Below are 23,504 nucleotides of genomic sequence, written 5' to 3'. Positions count from 1 at the left end.
TGAAGTGTCTAATCTTATCACTGCAAAAGCATACCACTCTACTTAATTGACTTCTATAGAAAACATTCTTCTTACTGTAAAGTATATACCTGCATTTACAAAACATTACTGCATTCTTGAAAAGTATTGCTACTTTTAAACCACTGTGAAACGTACCTGCACTAAGTGGTTCTTGGTTCTAGAAATACAATAACAAAGGAACAATGTTTTCTACAACCTAATGGTCTCAATTCAGTCTTTGAGTGCCCTTTTTTGCATGGTTACCCCTTACCTTTTTGCCAGATACATGATGCTATCTTGAGTGAGTGTGCCCTAAATCCCTGCCAATCAGGCTTACAGGGCCTATGTTCATGCCCAAAACTGTACCTTTGTCTCCACAATTAGCACAAATCTGAGCCACGTGCAAGTCCTTTGTAAATGGTACCCCGGATACCAAGGGCCTTGCGACCGGAGAGGTCCCTCTGTGGGCATGCCACCCTCAGAGACCCCTTCACCTTAACACCCACACAATGCTGCTGCAGGTTGCGTGTTTTGGTGCAGTCCAAATTAAAGAGTTGACATGACCCACATCTCTGTGTGCATTGTCCACCCACACTGGCTGAAGCATGGGTATGTCACCCCTCTAGCAGGCATTACAGCCCTAAAGGCAGGTACACTATACCACTGGTGAGGGCATAGCTGCATGAGCAATAGGGCAGAGGAGTTGGCCTAACGGCTAGGGCGGTTGACTTCGAATCTGGGGAACCGGGTTCGAGTCTCGGCAATAACACTGAACATCCTGTTATTCTGGGCAAATCACTTAATCTCCCCTTGCCTAACAAAAATGAATGTGTCCTCATGTAATACAACTGGTGCTATTTAAAGCGCTCTGATACCCAAAATCTGGTCAAATTCGCGCTATATAAAGCTCTGTGAAAAAAAAAGTTCCGATACAGTGTCTGTGCCATTCACAGACATTGTAAGTGCAGTGAAGCATTTTGAGTACATGGGCTTGGAGTTTGTCAGCACAAACTCCACAGCTCCATGGTGGCTTTACTGAAGACTGAGAAGCTTGGTACCAAACTTCACAGCGCATTCAACCCACACTGATGCCAATGTTGGATTTAATATAAAATGCACTCTGGGCATCTTAGAGATGCTCTCCATCTACCTGCCACCTCTCTAGGTCCTGAAACAAAGCACATCCTGTGCAGATGTGTCATTCCTCCTCCCCCAGGGTGGGAAGGTTCCACGAACTGGAAGCTTCAAAGGCTTGCTTCCTTTGTAAGCTAGCCAAAGCCTCTGCTTCTATCAGGAGTTGGCTCCCACCAGTTCTGACCCACACTTTGGGCAGGAGAATTGGCAGGAAAACTAGAGAGAAAGGGAGGTGTGCCCACCTTTACGAGGGGTGGGGGAGGCAAAGTGAAAAACACATCTCAGTCCCCTCCATCTTGAAGATGAGAGGACTCCCCCAATGAGGATGAGGCATTTTCCCCTCCCACTGGAGGGTGGCATAATGGGGGTGTAGACATCCCCAGGGAAGGGACCCATTGCTCCCAACCTGCATCTCTCTGTAACGCTCCTAAATCTAGGTATTTAGGGGCACCCCTGAACCTTGCTCCTTGGGTGCGACAACCTAAGATGAAGAAGAACCGAAGAGCCGTGCTGCAGAAAAGATGATGACAACAACTGCTTTGGCCCCATCCCTGCCAGCCTGTCCTCTGCTTCAGAGAACCTGCTGGCTGAGGCCAGCGAGTCCTGCAGCTAAGCAGCCTCCAAGAGACCCGCCCTGCCTTTGAAAAAGATTCTTGTCTTCCGAGGACAAGGATTGTCCAACAAAAAAACTCTAACTTCAAGGAATCCGGATCCATGTGGATCCGTGTCCCCAGCACATTCTTTTCCCGACACCCACGGCCCGAGTTCGAGTGACTCACCTATCCTGTGATGTCTCCCTGGCGATCCTGACCTCGTCTTCATCAGTGGCTGACCTATCCAGGACCCCATCTCCCCCTCGACGCCTGCAGCCCGACTGCAACTGGAACCAGTTGAGAAGCCTCGACACCAAAAGACACCCCTTCATCCTCCGCCCCCTGACTTTAGGGGGCCCAGCTGATGGTGTCCCCCAGCTATCCTACTTACCTGCCCAACCATTGGTCGCCTTCATCCAGCCTCCTGGTCCAAGCCTGCAGCTTCTTTCCGAAAGCGACAAACTCCATTGGAAAGCATAAGGTGCCAGACACTGATTTACATTGCACCCTAGACCTGGCCACCCCTGTGCCGCTGTTGGTATAGCTTAGGTGCTGTTTTGTGGCCACCCTGTGCTCACTTCAGCCCCAACGCATTTACCCTTAGACCATGGGTACCTACCTTCAAACCATGCCACTTCGTGGTACCCCCTGGCTCCATTGGATAACTTTGGGCCAAGTGACCTCTGCACTCTTCCGCCCCAGTGCCGCTCGTGGTGCAGTACCTACCTGGTCTTAAACCTAGCCTTGTGTTGTCCTAAACCCTCGAAGCCTGGGGAAGTAAGTTTAGGTACTTACCTGCAAACTGTTTAACATTGTTTTCCTCCATAGATTTGCATTGTAGTTCTATCTATTACATTGAACTGTCAAACTTTTCACTGCAAAAGCATACAAGTATACTTGATTGACATCTACTAAAAACATTCTTAATACTGTAAAGTATATAACTGCATTTACAAAACATTACTGTATTCTTGGAAAAGTATTGCTACTTTTAAACCACTGTGAAACTTATCTGCAGTAAATGATTCTTAGTTCGAGAAATAAAACAACAAAGTAACAGCTGTTTGTACAACCCATTGGTCTGGATTCAGTCTTTGACTGTGAGACATAATTTCTTGTCTGAGAGTGTACAATAAATGCTTACCACTACCCTCTGATAAGCCTACCTGCTCTGCCCAGTTACCACTAAATTGAAAGTAAGGATTATCTACTTTAACCTCTGCCATACCTTTGGGGACTCACTGGACTCTGTGCACACTATGCCTCTTTTTGGTAGAGTATATACAAATTACAAAATGCAAGTGCAAGCCGAAGCCTTTAGCGCCCCTTGCATTCTAAAGACATTCCTGACAATATACAATCCATATGATACAGGTAAGAAAAACAGAACTCCTGAGGAGCTCTTGATAGTGAAGGTCCTCAGTGCAACATGCAGACAGGTCATCACATCGGCCTAAGTACAGTACTATACCATCAGCATCAATGAATCCACCAAAAGAAGCAGAGCGTTCTTCAAGACAATCAAGAACTGCATCCCTCCTGCCAGATTCACATTTTTCTCACTCCACAGAAAAGTGTAATACCATCAACCTCTTCTTCAGTGAACAAATGCAGAAGATCCGAGAACACATTGACGCCCCTAAACCTACTTCATCTCATGAAGGACCTGGCCTAGTAGTTCAAAGTGGACGGTTTCCATTGGAGCAGGGTCAGAACAGATTTTCATATGGCTAGGTCCAAACTAAGATGGCATGTTGTGCAAAATAATGAATTGGGAGGCGGCCTGAGTAATTACCAGTGGATGAGATTAATTCAAGCATTCTGTCCCTCACAGTTTTGTATACTTTAGTGTTGTCCTGAATACTGTGGGCATACAAAACCATGAATAGCTGGCTAACTGATCAGTAGTTGAAATGGGCTGTCCCACTGCCCTGTGTTGTATGCTCTGCTAGGTGGAAGTAAAATGTGAATGGCACAAAAAGTAATCAATAGCTGAAGTAGGCTGACACTGCTGCCCAAGCAGGAGGCACCTGAAAAGCCCTGAGGCAGTAGCAGACACAAACAAGCATGGACAACGTCAATAGCTCTTGCCTATGCAAGACCTATTGGTGATGCCAGTCTTTTAGCCATATTTATCAGCGGCCTGGCAGCTGTTCAGCATGGCAAAAAGTTAGTGGCATGGCCTAGAGTGGCATTGGGAAGAGTGGCGTAGAGGACAGTGGCATGGAGTAGTGTAGAGTGGCATGGAGTAGAGCGATGAAGAGTAGAGTGCAGTGCCTTAGAGTGGAGTGACGTTGAGTAGAGTGGAGGGGCATGGAGTAGAGTGGAGTGGTGTGGCATGGAGTAGAGTGGGCGTAGAGTGAAGTGGTAGAGTATAGTAGCATAGATTGGAGTGGAGTTGAATGAATGGAGTGGCGTGGCGTGGAGTGGCATAGAGTGGAGTGGTTAAAGTGGAGTTGAGTAGTGGAGAGGTGTAGAGTAGAGTGGCATGGACTTCTGTAGAGTTAAATGGAGTGGTGGGCAGTAGAGTGGCATAGAATAGAGTGGAGTGCTGTAGAGAAGAAGGGCGTACAGTTGGGTGAAGTAGAGTAGGATTGCATAGAGTGGCATACAGTGAAGTGGCATGGAGTAGAGTGGAATGGTGTGCTGTAGAGTGGCCTGGAGTAGAATGGAGTGGCATAGAGTGGCATGGAGAAGAGTGGAATGGGGTAGAGGAGTGGTGTAGAGTGGGTTAGTGTATAGTGGTATAGAGTGGTGTGGTGTAGAGTAGAGTGGCACGGAGTGGCGTTGTCTGGAGGGGAGTGGTGTAGAGTGCCGTAGAATTCAATTGTGTGGAGTGGAGTGGAGTGGGGTGGCGTAAAGTGGAGTGGCATAGAGTAATGCAATTGTAGGTGTAAGTAACTCAGACAAGGGACCAAAATTAAAATGAGTGCAAAGGTATGAGGCATGAAAGGGATGAATGTCTGAAAGGTAACGATGATAGGTGTACGGTGGCGGCAAGCATTATGAGGGTGTAATCTGTTGTTATTGTGGAATTTTACATTGTAACGTCTTAAACCAAACCACATAGAATAGCAAAGGATGATCCAATAGTAGAGATTTGGGGTAAGAAGGTTCGACTTCTAAGGCAGTACATATGGAATGGGTTGGTGTTTTTTGGGGGAAGAGAATACAGTTCTAGTTTGCACCCTAGTCTGTTCAGGCTAAATTGATTTCAGTTAATCAAGTTCTGGAAATATGTACTTTGATTGTTCTATACTGTTCAGACGTTCTGATTTTCCATTGTGGATCAGTTGCTTCTTTCTTGGCTGATGCACAAGCACTGTGCTTTTCCTTCTAGGCACATTATGCTTTGATGGACTGTACCTCTATGTTTTGCTGCTGTTGAGATCTTCTTGTTTTGAGCCTAACGACTTACATAATTTCTGCTTGCAATTGGCACTTGCCAAATTCTAGCTGCTCTTTAAGATACTTCACAAGGTCCCCTTCATCTCAGCTCATCACTCCCTACAACATCCATGAGTCCTAGGATCAATAGACTTCATTCTCTCAACTGTTCTCCAACACTTCAGCTTCATTCTTGACGTTATAGATAAGTCCCAAGTAGCGCACTCATGGACACATATGAAAACCTCTACAGCGGGTGTCCTTTTTTTCACGGAGCTCAGTATGAAACCCCACGAAAGAGGCATCAAATGCTGCAAATGCAGTGTTACGTAAAATGGACATTTACACCTTTGTCCAGAAGTCTGTCAAGATAAGGGTAAACCATAAGGTAGTCCATGAGATGAATATATTCATGTTTTACAAGATGGGAGCACAGCTCCAGCGTTTCAGCAGGGGGGAAAAGAAAAATAAATGTCAGCAGTTGATTGGATTCTTCACACAAGAGATTAATATGGAAGTTATAAGGAACAGATTGTCTAGTCTTTGTTTCATGGTGTGCTTAAAATTGATTTTTGAGGTACATTTTGGATGGAAGGGGCGGACGGGATACCCTCTCACGCTCACATACACAGAACAATTAAACCAATGTATTTCACTCACAGGCACACACAAACACATTCATTCACAACACTCTTCACCAAACATGCATACATACATACACGCATGCATGCACCAAACAGTTTAAAACTAAAACAAACACTTAGCTGCAGCCAGCTCTGCCTCGGAGGTTCCAGAAGGCTTGGGACCGCTGTCTTCCCTCATTAAGGTCAGCCAATGAGGGAAGACAGCAGTCCCATCGTCATCACAAATGGGATGGGGTCAGTGAGACTGCTGACCCCACCCTACTCTGTGATGAAGTGTCACTGATTGACACCAGTAGCGGCTGTTGGTGGGAGTGCTGCGGAGCGGTGGGGCGGGGTGGGGGTGGAGCAGGGTGGGGGGTAGTAAACTATGGAATATGGCCCAACGGAGGTAAGTAAACAAATGAATAAATAAAACAAATTTCGTCAGGCGCGCTGCATCGCATTTGGCAATGCAGCACGCGCAATGAAATTTGTTTTATTTATTTATTTGTTTACTTACCTCTGTTCAGCTGTATGCCGTAGTTTACTACCCCCCCCCACCCTGCTCCTCCCCTGCCCCACCCTGCAGCACTCCCCACCACCGGTCGCTACTGATTGACACTCGACCCTGGTCGCTTCGGCTCTTAAAACTGAAGCTCCCAGGTGCGAGGCAATCAGTGACACTACCCCTCTTCACTTCGGGGAGGGTCTTAGGGACCTTTGCTAATCTGAGGACGTCAGGCCCACAGGAGCTGTGACTTCCTCAGCCCAGCAAAGTTCAGTTCAGGCAGCCAGGAGCCAGCGCTAAATGTGCATGTCTGGCTCCTGGAAGCTTGAACTGAAAGTGAACAGTGTCTGTCAGGCGACATTTGTACAGCCTGACAGACACTGTTCATGAGGGGCGAAAGGAGGAGGGGCGTGACCCCTCAGCCCCAATGGACCGATCACTTCCCATTTTAAACTGGATAAGATAAGGCCAAATAAACAAATGTATGGACAGAAATACATTCACCACTATTTTAAGCAAAGGATTAGCTCAGTTGACTTCCATGTGAAATTAGAAAAATTGCAAAAGGGATTATTTTGAGTTTCGTGGATGTGGGAGATCTACCAAAAAATGATGAATGTGCTGTGTGCACTATTAAGTGAGCATATCCAAGATTTAAACTCTAACTAGTAATGACAGTAATTCTCCAGTTATTTGCAGATGTCCCACATCCACCAGGCATTGAATACCCCCCAAAGTATTTTGCCATTTTTCGCCAGTCTTAAACACTCAATGATCTATGGGGCATATTAACAAGCCCCTATCGCCACAGAAGCGTCACTTTTAGTGACGTTCCTAAGGCTATATCGGCTTCGCCTTAGTTACAAGGCATCTTTAAGCCACTTAAAGTGTCTTAATGCTGTCTTGTAAATAAGGTCCCCTTTTACGCTATACTTAGCTTGAAAGGGGCGGGCAATGGGTGTTGTGGTGGGCTTCCACCGCAACACCCATTGGTTTTGGCGCTGGGCCATATTTAAAAGGGCAGCGTAAATATGGGGCAGCACCAATATTAAGACCAGGGAAAACCTGGTCTTAAACAGGCGCAAATGAGGAGAAATGTTTGATTTCTCCTCGTGTTTGCTGTGTCTGTGTGTGGTGCGATGTGCAGCACACATAGAAACAGCAAAAGACCACAGATTGTTTATGTGCAGGAAGGTGACCCTTCCTGCACATAAACAATGAATTAAAAATGTGACTTTTGCAACTTCTATGTGTGGTGCATTAAACAGCGCACATAGAAGTTTCAAAATGCCATTTCAGTTTGTTTATGTGCAAGAAGGGACACCTTCCTGCACTTAAACAGTCTTCCCCTACAATGCAGGCACCCTTGCACTATGGTGCAAGGATGTCTGCGTTGGCACTAGGCTGCAAAAATTAGCACCAGGGCACAGGGAAATGCAGGGCTGCGCCGTATCCTTGTAAATAGGGTGCAGCCCAGTGTTTTGGAACAGGTGGACCGCGGCGTTAAGCCACTTCCTAGTAAATAGTGTCAAATGTAAATTTAATTAATTATAGAGTGATTATTCAGTACATTTACTATATCCTAATGTAATAATTAGTTACATTTATAAATTAAAACATTTCTCATTTTCTAAATGTTTTTTATATCTTTTTTTGTTTTAAATAAACATTTGCTTATACATTAAAACAACAATCTATCTTTCAATCAACTTTTCACAAAGAAGATGGAGAGGGCCTGAGTATAGTGTGGAGCTACTATAATTATAAACCACTTTCATTGGCCCAATGATGATTGGTTCAATTACTTTTGCACTATTAGAAAAATATTGCTCTGTTTGTTGTTGATATCCTTGGGAACCATTCTTGTTTGTAGGGGCCCTCTATCATCTTTAAGACCTGCTGCATCAACTACAAATCTGTTACAAAAGGCTGATTGTCATACCTAGCAGAAAACAGTCCATCTTTGGTGGTCACTGCAATACGAGAAGCCAAGGCATTGAGAGGCTCGAACCTGGGAGAAGAAAAATAATGTTACCCTCATTAATCGAGGCTCAGGGATAAAGAACACCCACAATTTTACCAGACAACCTTTCATCCTCCCCAAGTAGCTTTTCCATCCTTTTTCTCAAATGGTGATTCCGCATGGAAATAAAAACTCCAAAAACATAATTTGCAGAGAGATAAACTTCATAATATGGATTGGCATAATCTCGACCCTACTTCAATATCGCCCTGCAAAAATTTCAATATCTATTTAATCTCTAAATTCAGCCAAACTCCTTACCTATATTAGTGGGTACATTTACACTTTGAGCTCCAGACGTGACATTCCGCGCTGGTGCTCGATAAAGAATAAGCCCAATTTTTTTGTAGACACGTTCATGTAAGACCACATTTGGGTAATAGAGGTTTACAGAAAAAGTTTGGAAAATCAATGGTGTTGTTACAAATGCCACAGAATTACTGCATAGTAAAAAATCTCCCCAGGGTAACTCAATTAACAGTGTTTTGCCTCGACGATTTCACTTCTCCCTTCAGAGTAAATGAGGTCGGAATAGGAAATGACGTGCAAATGCGGGCTTGCCACGCCCAAAATCTGCACTTTTTCTCCATTACAATCTGTTATGCCTGACAACTGAAAGTGCAGCAATTTCACACTACTCCGAGTTCGAGATTAGGCTCAAACAGTGCCTAAGCGCAATATACGATGTAACCCAAACTTCTAATGATAATAGAGAAGTGGAATTGTTTGAAAATTGGGCTATAGTGAGGTTTGGGTACATTAAGGTTTGGGACAAGTGAAGTGTTTTGAAGTAAGGAACTTGGGTGTGGAAGTTTGGCAAATCATAGAGGAAGGAGTGTGCCAAATGGGAGACAAATTGAAGTGGGTGGCAGTCAAAAAAGAATTTTTTTATAGCGCGAACTAGACCCGAAGATATCAGGAATCAGAGCCCATTACATGAGCACCAGTTTCCTTACAGATTAACACATTCATTTTTGTTAGACACGGGGCAATTAAGTGATTTGCCCAGAAGCACAGGATGTTGAGCGTCATTGCTGAGACTGGAACCCGGTGCCCCAGATACGAGGTCGACCGCTCTAGCCAGTCAGTCAGTCAAAATACTTTATTTCGATAAATCAATATCACAAAAAGACAATAATACTATACAAAGTTTACATATACTACAATACCTAAGATATACAAGATAAAATCAGCATTAATTATACACAGTAAAAAATTTAGCAAAAGTTTAAACATTTCCTTTAAAAGATCATAAAAATTCATAAAATGAGGTCATCCTTGAGAAAATACAAAACATCATACGTGATAGGTACCCACAGCTCATTTTCCTTCTGTAAACATTGTCATTGTGTAAGCCTAATACTCAATTACATCCCTGTACAGTACAACATTTAGGAGTTACTAATCATGTTCCTGTTCTTAATCCTAACAGCACCCACTAAAAAGCTGGCAACGTGAAACATGATCCTAGGAGTCTGCAATAATTGTAGAAACAGAAGAGCTGGCCTGACTTGGATAAACCCAGCCTCCTTTAAAATGGGGATCAAAAATTTCGCCCTTAATTCCGTGTAATGACCACAGAACATCAGAAAATGCATTGTGTTCTGGGTGGAGAAGTTATCACAAGAACACGGCATTGCATTTTCAGAGGTACTCCAGTTTGGAAAGTAACCGAGGTTAAAATGAATCAAATCAAATCGGAATCTAGTTAGGAGGAACCTATGATACGGTCGATTTACAACTTTTAAATACATTTCAGGACCTACTTGGGTAGATATAATGATATTAGCCCTCACAGTGTTTTTTTTTAATTCCATTTGTTCTCGCTCCAGAGTTAGCATTTCACCCATTGCACCCTTAATTAGTGCAATTTCCTTTGATGTTATCAACTCTGGTGAGGAAAAAAGCTCAGGTCTCCCTAATTTGGCAAGGCTATTTTTAATATATGCCAACCACAGAATTTTATTGGATCTATCGAGCTGTAAATAGTCTTTCAAAATGATGTGGTTTAGGGGAATTTCCTGATTCAACCATATCTTCAACCATGCTAATAAGGGGGCTATTTTTATCAAATCTGATATAAAACCTACTCCCAGTTCAGTGTGGGTTGTATATGACGGGGTAGACTGTGGCACAGAAAGAACAGATCTCAAAAATTTGTTCTCGGTAATCTGTAAACAATCCGTGGAACTATATCCCAGATTGAACTACCATACGTAGCCCACTGCAAGACACTTTGCTTTATAGATTTTCAATATTGTTGCAATTGGTCTAGCCCCCAATTTTCTCGAGAAACCCTGTAGCGCAGAAGAGGATCTTGCCAGGGAAATATTTCTGTTTTTTAGCTGAGGTCCCCAGTTTCCTCCCTCATCAAAGGTGATCCCCAGGTATGGGAAAGTAGGTACTCTACAGAGTTCTTCTTTACCACAGATAAAAGTTTTAGAGTACCTCTTCGTAGAACACCTACCCATTATCATAATTTGGGACTTCTTAGCATTTATCTTGAGGTCCAAGGAACCCATAAAGTTCTCGAAGACATCCAAAAGTCGTTGTAGACCGACTCCAGTCCGTGAAAGTAGGACAGCATCATCCGCGTATAGGAGAGCTGGAATACCAAGTTCTCCTACACGCGGAATCTCAAGGGAGGCCTCCTTTAGTGCGGGTTCCAGGGCATTTATATAAATCGTAAATAAAAGGGGGGCCAGGATGCACCCTTGCCTGACCCCTCTTTCTGAGTTAAAATGACTAGTACAGCGGCCATCCGAAGTGACCCTGACCGACGCTAATAGCCCAGAATGTAGGTCCGCCAGAAGGTAAACTAGGGCTCTGTCAAGACCCATGTCGAGTAGGATTTGCCACAACTTTGACCGATTTACAAGGTCAAAAGCTGACGAGAGGTCCATGAACCCCAGGTACATGGACCCCTCCTTGGCCTTAGTGTATTTATCCACTAGCAGATGTAAATTAAGGCCTTGATCTAATGTGCTCCTCTTTGGTCTAAACCCATATTGGACATTTGATAGGATCCCTCTCTCATTCACCCATTCGTTCAATTTAGACAAAATGACCCGTCCCAGTATTTTGACAGAAGAGCCAATTAGAGAGATGGGTCTATAACAGGAGGGGTCCTGCCTATTACCCTTTTTGTAAACTGGAATAATGATTGATTGTTTCCATGAGGCCGGTATATTGTCATGGGTTAAAGCGTTAAAAACATTACACAATTTTGACCAAAATTTTGGAGCACATTTAAAAACATCTGCAGGGACCCCATCAGGTCCTGGGGCCTTGTTTTTCAGGGTCAGATCTATCGCCCTTTCCACTTCTGCAGCCTCAAAGGTTACAGCAGGGCCCCTCGACGGTGAAAGTGGTCGCTCCCATTTGCGAATTATTACTAGGGTCAGAATATATTTTTCCAAAATGTTTTATCCAGCCCTCATCTGGAATATTAGTCTCGAGTGAGGAATTCTCCTCGCCCGAGAATAATGGTTGGTTTACAATTTTCCAGAATAATCCACTATTTTTTAGGGTATCTGGGTCAAGTAGTTGGGCCCAGGCATCATCTTTCAGCTCCTTTTTTCTTTCTAGGATGGCTTTTTTATACGCCTTCCTCAAACTAGCTATTTTGGCACTATCTTTTGGAGTAACCTTCAGGGCTCTAAGTAGTTCACCGTGTTCCTTGGAGCATATTTTGTTAAACCACTTCTTGCCCTGGGGCGGCTTCTGTCTTGGGCCAACAAGTAGATTGTAATGCATATGTTATCAAAAGCAAGAACCACTTCTTTATTTTGGACCTGATTTGCTAAACATATCGCTACTTCATCCTCGACTTTATGCAGTACCTCTTTCAAAAAAGTTTCAGGGACTATATTTGTCCATTTTAGCCTCCGTCCCTGATCTTTAACGGTCACATTTAGGCCACCTCTATGTTTCACCGTTTTCATTGAAAGTAAGTCCGTAGGCATTATTTCCATAAACACAGGTTTATGGTCAATAAAAACTGAGACCTCAGTGTTATAAGTTAAAACCTTACACAACCAAAAAGAAGACATAAAAATGTAGTCAATGATAGTACCATCATCTATTCCCTTAAATGTAGGGGGCCTGTTTTTACCATCCCCGCAACCCGACTCATATAAGTTCCATCTGGCCAGGAAATTTTCTAGACACTCCCCTCGTCTAGTATGTTCCAGATGGATAGAGGAAGAGTAAAGAGGGCCTTCTTCCTCAAAACTAATACATGGTAGGGTGCATCGGTGAATGTTAAAATCCCCAAGGAATATTATTTCAAAAGTATTTACATTTACACTGTAGACTGACAAGAATTTATCCAAAACATCCATATTATAACCGGTGCACTCATTTGCATTAGAATTATAGAAGTTTATAAATAAGATCTTAGCTTTATTCTGGGTAGTAAGTTCAACAATTAGACAATTCTCACATCCTGAGTTACACTGCAAAAAAGTGCCTTTTATATCAAGCTTAAATAGACTTAGTAGGCCGCCCTTCGCTCTACCCGCGGCACTACTGGTAGCTGGGATGCAAAAATGACTGTATCCATCTAAAGAAAAGCTATTAAACTGGTCCCAAGTTTCTTGTAAAGCAATAATGTCAAAGCTTTTTAGAAAATTAATCCAGACATCGTTTCCAGCCTTAGCCTTAATCCCAGCAATATTTCAGGTTACAATTCTGGAGGTAGATGATAAGGGCAAAGATGTAATTCTAGGTTCAATTAAATGTCAATCATTTTCCTCTAGTGAGACTAAAGGGGTGTAACGATTGGATAATGATAGGGCTTGATCAAATTCATTGTACGGGCTAGCCAGCTGATAACAATAAGGATCCATAGTATTTGAGGGCTGAAAAGCATTTGGCACAGGACATACGTCTCCCCGTCTCTTTACGAAGTCAGGAAACTTGAACCGGTTAGGTTGTGAAAACTGGGTGTGAGTTAGATGGTTATAGAAAAACCCGAGAGGCCGTGCGCATACCATGTTATCTGCTATAGGTAAGGAAGCTGCTCTAAGTAACACTGTGGCTACGTGTTGCGGGTACTTGAAATTTATAATAATGCAGTCCCCCCCAGAATTCTTCCTAAAATTACCTATCCAGCTAACTCTACGTGTGGAAATTATGTCATTTGAAAAAGCGAATGGGAAACCACAGTTCCTATTCAGCCACGCTAATGATTTATTTTTTAGGGCCGCATGTGTTTCTAGCCTAGGGTCAGTGAGATAAGAGTCAACCTCAGGGACGTTTGTTAATACAACTGTGTATGGAACACACTCAGGAGGGAGATTTACTGTAGTTCTTTTCTTGGGCGCGTTTCTCCCTCCATTGTTTTCCCCAGCTATTGTGTTCTGGCTGCCCGAATTCGGGGGAGATGGTTGATTAACTGGTGCTAAGCTTGGAAGTGATGGGGGGGGGGGCTGATGCCACTGTTGGTTGAGTGACTGATATAGTTTGTGTCATGCCCCTACTCCCATTCCCCCCTCTACTGGAGCTACCTGCACCCCCATTACATTATTGCCAGCATTATCACTCTTGTGTATTTTAGTCCGAGTTATGTGTGAGTTTAGAAGATCCCATAATCTAGAAACCTCTTGTGTAACCTGATCTAATTTTACTACGAGAGGTTTAATCAAAAGTTCGAGTTTGGATTCAATTATACTTGCCAATAACTCAATATGGGCAGGGAGCAGATTAATCGACTCAGCATTATTAGCAGGTTCAGTAGTACACCCTGAACTAGAGGATATGGTCCCTGTCTTTTTTAGTTTCCTGACCCCTGCCCGCTTTACAGATGCCTTCCTACATTCCCTCACAGCTCTACGTATAGGCGATGGGGCAGGCGGAGGCCTAGGAGAGGGTGATGGGGTCGAACACTGAGAAAGATCGTCTAATTCTTCCAGCTCATCCTGTAACTCTACTGGGGGTATATCATTAATAGCGATTCCAATCGAATCTTCATTGCCACTATCTACTGGAAGTGGGGAAACTAGAGGGGATATCGGACTTGTAGGAGAAGCCGTGGGGTTTACCCTATTTAATGAAAGTCGCCTTTCTTTATTAATTTTACTAACCACCTTGACTAGATAGTTATCCATAGTCCTGGTGTCGGTCGGTAATTTTGCCGACCTGAGTTTCGACATTTTCAGAAACCTAAGACACTAGAGGATGTATACACGACAACTAATGTAGCAGATAGAAGTCACCCAGGAAAACTACTTCTAAATCAAGTGCATCCAAAAAATACCACAAAGCGCAAAAATTAATATGTTAAAATATATATCTCACAACTTGACAAGGTCCAGAATGAAGGGTGCCAAAGTACATGGCCCAGCCCGCCCTCTTCTGGCCTCTGACGGCCGCCGACGGCCCCGCCCTTGTCCCGGGCTTCTCCCGGCGCGCGCCCGCGCGCGTCCCGCGGGACGAAGGACTGGCGCAGCCTTTATGCGCCTCCTGGCGCTGCTCAGAGCGTCACTGGTGGTGGGAGGGACCCGGCGGAGCCAAGCCCGGCCGGGGAGCAGGCGGAGCAAGGCCCGGCCCTTAGCTGCTGGCCCTTAGCTGCTGGTGCTGCGGCGGAGCAAAGACCGGCCTCGGAGAACGCTGGAACCGTTAGTCAACCCCACGGGACTCTGCACTGGCGCTGCCTTTATGCGCCTCCTGGCTCTAGCCGTAAGGCTACATCCTCTTGAAATGGGGTACGAGAATAGGAGTGATGGGTGTAATGTAGGGAAGTAGAATTAGACAGACTGGGTTTAAGGAAGGGGCTCAAATATGATATGGGCAGCATGTGTGACAAGTTGAGGTGATTGAAGGTAACGAGAGTAAGGTATGGTGATTGACGAGAGTAAGGTATGGGAGTCGGGGAGGTATAAATTGGAACAAGGAAAGCAGATTTGTAATAAGGCAGGTTTTGTAAATGGACAAATTAGGGAAGGATTGAAAAGATAGGAAGAAAGATAAGTGGCTTGGCAGATTTTGTGTATAGAAGGCCTAATTTTTCTTAACACAAACTTTATTGCATGTTTTCTTACCACATGTATAGTAACATTTGTCTCTAAGCAATAGTGATATCAAATTCTACAAGTATAGGCTAGCACCGGGATTCTGGATTATATAGTTACTATTTGTTGTCACATCTCGTACATTGGTGCACATATACCTATACCCATTGTCAGTCGTACAGCTTGTGTTGTCTTCCTGCATAGGGTATAGAAGGCCTCATGAAGTGGTGTAAGTAGGGTGGATTTGCCTAAAACGATTTAGAAGGGGTATAGGTGTGAAGCTATTTCGAAAACTGGGGTTAAGGTGGATTATCAAATCGGGTTTCAAATCTGTTTTGAGCGTTATTGCTTCACTGACTCACATTCTCTCTTTGTGGCAGGCAGCGTAAGCCTCTCCTCTTCCGTTGGGTGAGTCCGTGTAATTCAGCCATGGACTCCATCTTCTCGTTGGTCTCTGGCTCCGGCAGAGGTTGGCTCGGGACCATGTCAGGTTCTTCAGTGCGACGGCTCCCTAGTAACTGACCCTTATATATACCAAGAATATGTCACAATGTGTTCCTCATCACAATTGGGAAAGACCATGTGCCTCGAGGCTGTGGGGGTGGAACGGAAAATCACAGCAGCGATTGTGTTTTCCAAGTAATCAATCAATCTACCTGTTTAATTGCTTTAACCAGTAGCGTGGACAGTTCGTTGTGCAGTCTCTGAGATGATTGCTGATTTCACGATGTCCTTTCCTTGCTTGTGCTACAACGGAGTTGTCCCCGTTCCAGTACATTGATTTCATGTTCCATGCGCCTTGTGACATCATAGTGCAGATGGTGTGATGTCATCAGGGTTTTTTTGCTGAAGCTATGGAGATATGCAAAATCCATAGGAGGGTTAGGATTTTGCCTGCTCTGAGATCACCTCATCGGTGTATTACTGTACTTTGCACCCAGTCTCTACGACAATTTAGTAAACATTCTGAAGGGGGGGGGGGTTGTCACAGGTCACCTTTCATTTTCCACATATGCTCGGAAACCTGTGTTTCTGGATCCCGGTTAGACTTCGTATTATATTATTTACTTACATTTTTCATTTATGTATTTATGTGGTGCAATTTGAAAACATAATATTCACTCAGCGCATCCCCGGAAAGGAATAAAAGAATATGACTGAATAAACAATGACCTCCGTACCACGTTTAAGAGAGATGAAATACTTTTGGAAGGCCTTTTTTAAACCAGTAGGAGATGGTTTATTGTTTATACCTAAATTAAGGCGGTCCATTTGATTTCTCAAAGCATGTACATTACAATACGACCAACAGCAGTGACCAAGAACTGAATGTGACTTTCGTTTCAGAGTCAGCAGTCAGTATTATTTCAAATGGAAAGACATGGGATTTAAAGGCAGCAATATTGAACGCCCACAAAATAAAACCGTTGTGTGGCAAGAAAGGTCCATTTTTAACAGACTTGCAGACTGCAGTGATCTTTTAAATTTTCGTTAAATATACCCATAACTTGAAGTATTCAGTATTTATGTATTTTTGTAGTGACGTGTGTACGAACTGCCATGTCAACAGAGGGTGTATGAACTAATATTTCAAGAAAATATGTTAGAACGTCGCTTATTTTCGTAATATCTAATTGCATGGATGTTTTTCTACTTAGTGGAGCACTCAAACCTGGGTGGTTAATTCCAGTCATTCAGGCCAGCCCAGTCTTAAATTTCTTCTACATTGCATGAGAGATAATATAGCTTGCCTTTCTGTCAAAACCCACAGTATCAACTACAAATAAGTTACAGGAGGCATACCTATAGGGCACAAGTCCTAAAAAAAGAAGCGGTGGACTAACCTAGTTAGGCAGTATGCAAGTGACTTCACGGCTCGCGACATCACACATGGCACCACAGGAATTGACATCATAGAAAGTGGCATCACAAGCCACGACTTTACAGGAAGTAGCATCACAAGAAGTGACATCAGATCTAAAGCCCTCACATATATGTTTAGCAGGTCTATCGTGCATTGAGGGCATTGAGAGGATAATAGCACAGTGAGCTATGGAAGATGATATGTGACTTCTACACCTTGCAATCCCCCAGTTTTTATGTAACACATCCTGTACATTCATTTACAAACATATAATTTATTGTACATGTAATATGCACATTTTGATGTAAAGAGATCTGACAATCTGCATTGGAATGAGTAGGGCTGTACAAGACAAGCATTTGCAATGCAAACGGTCTCACCTTTGGTACCTTATATGTATTTAGCCATGCAGCACCTTAGCCTGGGTGCTGAAACATCTACTGTTCTTCAACATGTATACAGCATGCTTCTCTCATGACAGATCATGTCGGCTGCCTGTTATCAATATAAGCAGGAACCCAACAAGTACAATCTAAATATTTTTTAAAATACTGAAAGTGAACATGGTCTCCATTTCTCTCCAAATACCTTTGGAAGACTCTTTATGTAGATATATAGGATCTTCTGGAATGCCCTGCAGAGTGTTTCTGAATAACCTAAAAAAGGAAATCGCCTGCATTGTGATACCTGAAAATGTGACACCTTAGTAAACCATGTTGCAAGGGTTAATTTGACCTAATTAAATCGTTGGCCTTATTCTCTTACTAAAAAAGAAAGACTAAACTAACATGCATTCTTTGTTTTGTTTACAAACTGATCTCACTATTAAAAACAAGCACTGAGAGACACTGAGAATGAATTCTGGGGTCCAAATAAAGATAGGAGACACAAGTGAAAATAATGCAAAGTTTTCTGAACCACGTCACATAGTGATGGATTTCAAAATCAGGTTCACTGCCAGCTGAGGCCGTTTTGCCTGATATTTACCTGATGGTATTATTCACAAGGCTGATATCAAAATTACAAAAACTGCATGTAATAATCACCATTATTGCCTGGGATTAAATTTAATAGTATTTCCTGTTCTGGTAAAATGGCAACTTAAATAAAGGCAAAAGAGTAGTAGGCAGTGTACTGTTGGAACCCATATGGGAAAGTAAATGAAACGCACCTGCTGCTCGAAATGCTTTGTATTCCACGCGTGAAGTGAATGTAGTTAGGTGCACATAATTACAGCATGGCACGCATCTATAGATACCATCCGCACAGATGAAATAACAATAAAAAGCGGAAATGCAACTTATTTAACACCTTAACTGCGCCGAACGTTCCGCGCTAGTGCGGAACGTTCTATTGCGCGGGCGGGGCTGCGACGGCCGAAGGACGTGCGCAGCACTCCAAAGGTAGCAGCCATGAGGTTAAAAAGAAAGGTGTGGCGGTATGCTGGGTGAAATAAATAATTAAATACTGCTTAGTTGTATCTATTAGGTGAATGAATTGCTATGTCATCTGTGCGCATTGCATCTACAGATCCATGCCATGCTATAACTATGTGCACATACCATGGCACCTAATTACTTTCACTTCATGGTGGAATGAAAAGCTTTTAGAGCACCTTGTGAGTTTTATTTACTTTCCCGTTTGGGTTGCAACAGTACATAGCCTGCTTTTGCCCGTGCTACACGCCCAGCGGCCGTATAGGTAGAACCAGTGTAATTTGTTGTTGCAGTACGCATGCATATGTCAAGTAAACAGGAAACGTGGCACCCACTAAGAGAACACATTCCCGGCGGGCCGGACTGTTCTATCAAGTTACTGGTCATTATAGAATTGTCATACAAGTGTATGTAGTTTGCCTTTCCCAAGTGAAGAATGTAATTTGATGCCGCAGCACGCCTACATAAACAGAGCATGACGGGCACCCACAGCAGCAATTCACACACAGAAACGGATACAAAAAAAGGACAGCATACTCACAGCAGCAATTCACACGCAGAAACAAATACAAAACAAGCATTAGAAATGCAATCGGGCTCGGATTTATTTGAGTTTGAGCTAATGGCATTGTAAATGCCAATGTATTGTTGCTATGTGTTATGGAGTGTGTTCATGTGGTGTGTACTGCCAGTGATCTCCTTGTGAGTGTGAGAATATTGCACCGTTACTGCCTGTGATGTCCTTCTTGTGAGTGTGAGAAGCTTGCACCTCTGCTGCCTGTGGTCTCCTTGTGAGTGTAAGAAGCTTGCACTGCTGCTGCCTGTGATGTCGTTCTTGTGAGTGGGAGAAGATTGCACCTCAGCTTGCTGTGGTCTCCTTGTGAGTGTAAGAAGCTTGCACAGCTGCTGCCTGTGATGTCCTACTCACTACTCTACTCTACTCACTACTCTACTCACTACTCTACTCACTACTCTGCACTCACTACTCACTACTCTACTCACTACTGTGCACTCACTACTCTACTCACTACTCTACTCACTACTCTACTCAGTACTCACTACTCTACTCCCTACTCTGCACTCACTACTCACTACTCTGCACTCACTACTCACTATTCACTACTCACTACTCACTACTCTACTCACTACTCTACTCACTACTCTACTCACTACTCTACTCACTACTCTACTCACTACTCACTACTCACTACTCTACTCTCTACTAACTACTCACTACTCTACTCACTACTCTACTCACTACTCTGCACTCACTACTCACTACTCTGCTCACTACTCACTACTCTGCTCACTACTCACTACTCTCCACTCACTACTCTGCACTCACTACTCACTACTCTGCACTCACTACTCACTACTCTAAACTCACTACTCACTACTCTACTCACTACTCTACTCACTACTCTACTCACTGCTCTACTCACTACTCAATACTCTACTCACTACTCTACTCACTACTCACTACTCTACTCACTACTCACTACTCTACTCACTACTCTACTCACTACTCACTACTCTACTCACTACTCACTACACTGCACTCACTACTCACTACTCTGCTCACTACTCTACTCACTACTCACTACTATCCACTCACTACTCTGCACTCACTACTCACTACTCTGCACTCACTACTCACTACTCTACTCACTACTCTACTCACTACTCACTACTCACTACTCACTACTCTACTCACTACATTGCACTCACTACTCACTACTCTACTCACTACTCACTACTCTACTCACTACTCTGCACTCACTACTCACTACTCTACTCACTACTCTACTCACTACTCACTACTCTACTCACTACTCTACTCACTACTCTGCACTCACTACTCACTACTATACTCACAACTCACTACTCTACTCACTACTCACTACTCTACTCACTACTCTACTCACTACTCTACTCACTACTCACTACTCACTACTCTGCTCACTACTCTACTCACTACTCACTACTTTCCACTCACTACTCATTACTCTGCACTCACTACTCACTACTCTGCACTCACTACTCACTACTCTACTCACTACTAACTACTCTACTCACTACTCTACTCACTACTCTACTCACTACTAACTACTCTACTCATTACTCTACTCACTACTCTACTCACTACTCACTACTCTGCGATCACTACTCACTACTCACTACTCTCTACTCACTACTCACTACTCTGCACTCACTACTCACTACTCTACTCACTACTAACTACTCTACTCACTACTCTACTCACTACTCTACTCACTACTAACTACTCTACTCACTACTCTACTCACTACTCACTACTCTGCACTCACTACTCACTACTCACTACTCACTACTCTGCACTCACTACTCACTACTCTACTCACTACTCTACTCACTACTAACTACTCTACTCACTACTCTACTCACTACTCTACTCACTACTCTACTCACTACTCACTACTCTACTCACTACTCTGCACTCACTACTCAGCACTCACTACTCACTACTCACTACTCACTACTCTACTCACTACTCACTACTCTACTCACTACTCTACTCACTACTAACTACTCACTACTCTACTCACTACTCTACTCACTACTCTGCACTCACTACTCTGCTCACTACTCACTACTCTCCACTCACTACTCACTACTCTACTCACTACTCTACTCACTACTCTACTCACTGACTGCTCTACTCACTACTCAATACTCTACTCACTACTCACTACTCACTACTCACTACTCTACTCTCTACTCACTACTCTACTCACTACTCTACTCACTACTCACTACTCAATACTCTGCTCACTACTCACTACTCTACTCACTATTCACTACTATCCACTCACTACTCTGCACTCACTACTCACTACTCTCTACTCTACTCACTACTCACTACTATCCACTCACTACTCACTACTCTGCACTCACTACTCACTACTCTACTCTCTACTCTATTCACTACTAACTACTCTACTCACTACTCTACTCACTACTCTGCACTCACTACTCACTACTCTACTCACTACTCTACTCACTACTCACTACTCTACTCACTACTCTGCACTCACTACTCACTACTCTACTCACTACTCACTACTCTACTCACTACTCACTACTCTACTCACTACTCTGCACTCACTACTCACTACTCTACTCACTACTCTACTCACTACTCACTACTCTACTCACTACTCTACTCACTACTCTGCACTCACTACTCACTACTCTACTCACTACTCTACTCACTACTCACTACTCTACTCACTACTCTGCACTCACTACTCACTACTCTACTCACTACTCTACTCACTACTCACTACTCTACTCACTACTCTACTCACTACTCTACTCATTACTCTACTCACTACTCACTACTCTGCTCACTACTCACTACTCTACTCACTACTCACTACTCTCCACTCACTACTCACTACTCTGCAGTCACTACTCACTACTCTACTCACTACTCTACTCACTACTAACTACTCTACTCACTACTCTACTCACTACTCTACTCACTACTAACTACTCTACTCATTACTCTACTCACTACTCTACTCACTACTCACTACTCTGCACTCACTACTCACTACTCTGCACTCACTACTCACTACTCTACTCACTACTAACTACTCTACTCACTACTCTACTCACTACTCTACTCACTACTCTACTCACTACTCTACTCACTACTAACTACTCTACTCACTACTCTACTCACTACTCTGCACGCACTACTCACTACTCTGCACTCACTACTCACTACTCTACTCACTACTAACTACTCTACTCACTACTCTACTCACTACTCTACTCACAACTCTACTCACTACTCTACTCACTACTCACTACTCTACTCACTACTCTGCACTCACTACTCACTACTCTACTCACTACTCTACTCACTACTCTACTCACTACTCTGCACTCACTACTCACTACTCTACTCACTACTCACTACTCTACTCACTACTCACTAGTCACTACTCTACTCACTACTCTGCACTCACTACTCACCTCATTACTCACTACTCTACTCACTACTCACTACTCACTACTCTACTCACTACTCTACTCACTACTCTACTCACTATTAACTACTCTATTCACTACTCTACTCACTACTCTACTCACTACTCACTACTCTACTCACTACTCTACTCACTACTCTACTCACTACTCTACTCACTACTCACTACTCTGTACTCACTACTCACTACTCACTACTCTCTACCCACTACTCACTACTCTGCACTCACTACTCTACTCACTACTAACTACTCTACTCACTACTCTACTCACTACTCACTACTCTGCACTCGCTACTCACTACTCACTACTCTGGAGAAGTGTGGCTCAATGGTTAGAGCAGGCAGACCTCGATGCAGAGCTCTGGCCAGGGACCAGGGTTTGATTCCTGCCTCAGCAGGTCTCCGGCTCATTAATTCCCCAGACTGGATATTCTCGCCTCAGTGTCTGTTCTGATCATGGGTCCCACGCTGCAACTCTGGGCAATAGCTTGCTTAGTCTTCACAACGGCCCCAAAAGCGCTGGGATGCCTGGCTGCACCTGGGGGGTGCCCAGGAGTAGACATTTCCCAGGAAAGCCAGGAAGGGTTCCTAAGCGGTATACGGACAGCGCCGGGACACCTCCGGTGGAGGTAGCTGTGCGCTTTACAAATTCCGACATTTACATTTTTACATTTACTCTACTCACTACTCTACTCACTACTCCTCACTAGTCTACTCACTATTCTACTCACTACTCACTACTCTACTCACTACTCTACTCACTACTCACTACTCTACTCACTACACTACTCAATACTCTGCACTCACTACTCACTACTCTGCTCACTACTCACTACTCACTACTCTCCACTCACTACTCTACTCACTACTCACTACTCTACTCACT

Source organism: Lissotriton helveticus, chromosome 9, assembly GCF_964261635.1.
Source record: "Lissotriton helveticus chromosome 9, aLisHel1.1, whole genome shotgun sequence".
In the NCBI taxonomy this organism is placed as follows: domain Eukaryota; kingdom Metazoa; phylum Chordata; class Amphibia; order Caudata; family Salamandridae; genus Lissotriton; species Lissotriton helveticus.
Note: the sequence above shows the minus strand (reverse complement) of the source record.